Below are 5,000 nucleotides of genomic sequence, written 5' to 3'. Positions count from 1 at the left end.
GTTGCAGTGCGTTTGGTGTGGTGTACAGGTTGGATTTATCTAACATAAGCGTCGAACTGTACGCGTAGACGGCTTGACAGAAATGGTAGCAGAAGGTGAATGTTGAACTTCTGTTGCACACACATCCAGATGATGCTGCGTACTGTTGAGGTCAGGGCTCTGTGCAGGCCAGTCAGGTTCTTCCACATCGATCTCAACAAACCATTTCTTTGTGGACCTCACTTTGTGCATAGGTGCGTTGTCATGCTGAAACAGGAAAGGGCCTTGTCCAAACTGTTGCCACAAAGTTGGATAGTATAGCATTGTCTAGAATGGAGGAAGCCCTTACCGCGGTAACGTGTCATTGTATGCTGTAGCATTACTATTTCCCTTCACTGGAACTAAGGGGCCCAAACTATGAAAAACAAGCCCCAGACCATTAGTCCTTCTCCACCAAACTTTACAGTTGGCACTATGCATTGGGGCAGGTAGCGTTCTCCTGGCATCTGCCAAACCCAGATTTGTCTGTTGGACTGCCAGATGGTAAAGTGTGATTCATCACTCCAGAGAATGCGTTTCCACTGCTCCGGAGTCTAATAGCGGCAAGCTTTACACCACTCTAGCCGATGCTTGGCATTGCGCATGGTGATCTTAGGCTTGTGTGCCGCTGCTTGGCCATGGAAACCCATTACATGAAGGTCCTGACGAACAGTTCTTGTGCTGACGTTGCTTTCAGAGGCAGGAAAACTGAAATCCGTCTTACCTCATTTCTACCAGCATGTCACCTGTGCAACTAGAGGCGAAAAGACTCTAGATCACCTTTACTCCACACGCAGAGACATATACAAAGCTCTCCCTCCATTTGGTAAATCTGATCATAACTCTGTCCTCTAGATTCCTGCTTACAAGTAAAAACTCAAACAGGAAGTACCAGTGATGCGCTCAATACGGAAGTGGTCTGATGAAGCGGATGCTAAGCTACAGGTCTGTTTCACAGACTGGAATATGTTCCGGTATTCATTCGATGGCATTGAGGAGTACACCACATCAGTCACCGGCTATTAGTAAGTGCATCGACGACGTTGTCCCCATAGTGACCGTACGTACATATTCCAACCAGAAGTCATGGATTGCATGCAACATCTGCACTGAGCTAAAGGCTAGAGCTGCTGCTTTCAAAGAGCGGAACACTAATCCGGACGCTTATAAGAAATCCCGCTATGCCCTCCGACGAACCATCAAACAGTCAAATCGTCAATACAGGACTATGATCTAATCCTACTACACCTGCTCTGACACTCGTCGGATGTGTCAAGGCTTGCAAACGATCACGGATTGCAAAGGGAAACCCAGCCGTGAGCTGCCCAGTGACCCAAGCCTATCAGATGATCTAAATGCCTTCTATGCTCGCTTCAAGGTTAAGAAAACTAAACCATGCATGAAAGCACCAGCTGTTCTGGACGACTGTGTGATTGCCCTCTCTGTAGTTGATGTGAGTAAGATCTTTTTTAAACAGGTCAACATTCACAAGGCCACAGGGCCAGACTGATTATCAGGACGCGTACTCTGAGCTTGCGCTGACCAGTTGGCAAGTGTCTTCACTGACATTTTTAACCTCTCCCTGACCCCAGTCTGTAATACCTACATGCTTCCAAAATATTTAGTTGTGCCGTTTTAATTTGGGAACGAACACCTGCAGTTTGGGAACACCAGTGCGACTAGATTTTTTTGTATTTATTTTTTTAAATCACCCAGGTAGTAATTGATTTAGGCTTCGCGTGCCATAGTCATCGAGTCCTCTTTCTCCCCCTAGCGGCTGTTTTCTTCCAGTTCCCAGGCTATGCACACCAGGCCCCGCCCCCTGTCACTCAAGCAGGCACCACACTGTTAATTCTCTCAGCATGCTGTCAATTCATGCACTCAACACAGATTCTTTCAAATCGAGAACAACGGTCCTTTACACCTTGCCCTCTCTGTTTATACAATTCGTTTTTTGTATCTTGTTCTCTGCAAAAATGCGAGTTAGCTAGTCTAAATATGCATGTACAGTGTCAAGGAAAAAGTATGTGAACCCTTTGGAATTACCTGGATTTCAGCATAAATTTGGCATAAAGTGTGATCTGGTCTTCATCTAAGTCACAACAATAGACAAACACAGTGTGCTTAAACTAATTACACACAAATTATTGTATATTTCTTGTCATTATTGAATACATAATTTAAACATTCACAATGTAGGTTGGACAAAGTATGTGAACCCCTAGGCTAATCACTTCTCCAAAAGCTAATTGGAGTCCGGAGTCAACTAACCTGGAGTCCAATCGATGAGACGAGATTAGAGATGTCAGTGATAACTGCCCTGCCCTATAGAAACACTCACAAAATTTGAGTTTGCTATTCACAAGAAGGATTTCCTGATGTGAGCCATGCCTCGAACAAAAGAGATCTCAGAAGACCTAAGATTAAGATTGGTTGATTTGCATAAAGCTGGAAAGGGTTACAAAAGTATCTCAAAGCCTTGACGTTTGTCAGTCCACGGTAAGAGAAATTGAGAAAGTTTATCACTGTTGCTACTCTCCTTAGGAGTGGCCGTCCTGCAGAGATGACTACAAGAGCACAGCGCAGAATGCTCAATGAGGTTAAGAAGAATCCTAGAGTGTCAGCTAAAGACTTACAGACATCTCTGGAACATGCTAACATCTCAGTTGACGAGTCTACGATACGTAAAACACTAAACAAGAATGGTGTTCATGGGAGGAAACCACGGAAGAATCCACTGCTGTCCAAAAAAAGCATTGCTTCACGTCTGAAGTTTGCAAAAGTGCACCTCGATGTTCCACAGCGCTCCTGGCAAAATATTCTGTGGAAAGATGAAACTACAGTTGAGTTGTTTGGAAGGAATTCACAACACTATTTGTGATGAAAAAAAGGCACAGTACACCAACATCAAAATCTCATCCCAACTGTAAAGTATGGTGGAGGATCATCATGGTTTGGGGCTGCCTCAGGGCCTGGACAGCTTGCTATCATAAACTGAGGAATTAATTTTTCCGTTGATCAAGAGATTTTGCAGGCGAATGTTAGGCTATCTGTCGGGCCAATTGAAGCTCAACAGAAGTTGGGTGACGCAATAGAACAAAGATCCAAAACACAGAAGTAAATCAACAACAGAGTAGCTTCAACAGAAGAAAATAGACCTTCTGGAGTGACCCAGTCAGAGTCTTGACCTCATCCCGATTGAGATGCTGTGGCATGACCTTGAGCTGTTCACACCAGACATCCCAAGAATATTGCTGAACTGAAACAGTTTTGTTAAGAGGAATGGTCCAAAATTCCTCCTGACCGTTGTGCAAGTCTGATCCGCAACTACAGAAAACATTTGGTTGAGGTTATTGCTGCCAAAGGAGGGTCAACCAGTTATTAAATCCAAGGGTTCACATACTTTTCCCACCCTGCACTGTGAATGTTTACACTGTGTGTTCAATAAAGACATGAAAACGTATAAATGTTTGTGTTATTAGTTTAAGCAGACTGTTTGTCCATTTTTCGTGGACTTCAGAAAACAACAAAGGGAGCACCCCCCTATCCACATCGACAGGACACCCCCCTATTCACATCGACAGGACACCCCCCTATTCACATCGACAGGACACCCCCCTATTCACATCGACAGGACACCCTCCTATCCACATCGACAGGACACCCTCCTATCCACATCGACAGGACACCCTCCTATCCACATCGACAGGACACCCCCCTATCCACATCGACAGGACAGCAGTGGAGAAGGTGGAAAGTTTTAAGTTCCTCTGTGTACATATCATCGACAAACTGAAATGGTCTACGCACACAGACAGTGTGGTGAAGAAGGCGCAACAACGCCTGAAGAAAATGTGGCTTGTCACCGAAAACCCTCACTAACTTTTACAGGTGCACAATTGAGAGCATCCTGTCTGGTTGTATCACCGCCTGGTACGGCAACTGCACCGCCCACAACCACACGGCTCTCCAGAGGGTAGTGCGTTCTGAGCAACGCATCACCGGGGGCAAACTACCTGCCCTCCAGGACACCTACACCACCCGATGTCACAGGAAGGCAAAAAGACTTGATATCATTGGCCACTTCAATAAATGGAACACTTGCCACTTTAATAATGTTTACATATCAGGCATTACTCATCTCATATGTATATACTGTATATTGTATCCTTCACTATCTAGTGCATCTTGGCCGCTCTGTCACTGCTCAGCCATATATTTTATACTTATATATTTTCATACCATTCCTTTACTAGATAGTGTGTATTAGGTTTAGTTGTGGAATTGATAGATATTACCTGTTAGATACTGCTGCACTGTCAGATCTAGAAGCATAAGCATTTCACTACACTCACAATAACATCTGCTAACCATGTGTATGTGACCAATAAAATATTATTTTATTGTTGTGGCCAAGATGAAGATCACATCAAATTTTATGACCAATTTATGTAGAAATCCAGGTATTTCCAAAGGGTTCACATACTGTTTCTTCCCACTGTAAGTCTCTCGTGGCTCAAAGTGGAGGAGAGATTGACTTCATCACTACTTGTTTTTATAAGAAGTGTTGACTTGCTGAATGCACTGTGGTGTCTGTTTAAACTACTGGCACACAACTAGGACACCCATGCATACCCCACAAGACATGCTACCAGAGGTCTCTTCACAGTCCCCAAGTCCAGAACAGACTATGGGAGGCGCACAGTACTACATAGAGCCATGACTACATGGAACTCTATTCCACAGTACAACATAGAGCCATGACTACATGGATCTCAATTCCACAGTACTACATAGAGCCATGACTACATGGAACTCTATTCCACAGTACTACATAGAGCCATGACTACATGGATCTCAATTCCACAGTACTACATAGAGACATGACTACATGGATCTCTATTCCACAGTACTACATAGAGCCATGACTACATGGAACTCTATTCCACAGTACTACATAGAGCCATGACTACATGGATCTC

The 5,000-nt window shown here is 44.2% G+C and overlaps 1 protein-coding gene across 2 annotated transcripts in view; it reads left to right on the top strand.

Moving 5' to 3' along the window:
• The window catches only part of katnal1 (katanin p60 subunit A-like 1), a 26,807-nt gene that overhangs the window by 14,269 nt on the left and 7,538 nt on the right, over positions 1-5,000 (top strand). The gene's annotated exons all lie outside the window — the stretch shown is intronic.

Source organism: Oncorhynchus mykiss, chromosome Y (assembly GCF_013265735.2).
Source record: "Oncorhynchus mykiss isolate Arlee chromosome Y, USDA_OmykA_1.1, whole genome shotgun sequence".
In the NCBI taxonomy this organism is placed as follows: Eukaryota; Metazoa; Chordata; class Actinopteri; order Salmoniformes; family Salmonidae; genus Oncorhynchus; species Oncorhynchus mykiss.
This window is presented reverse-complemented; position numbering and strand designations above follow the sequence as displayed.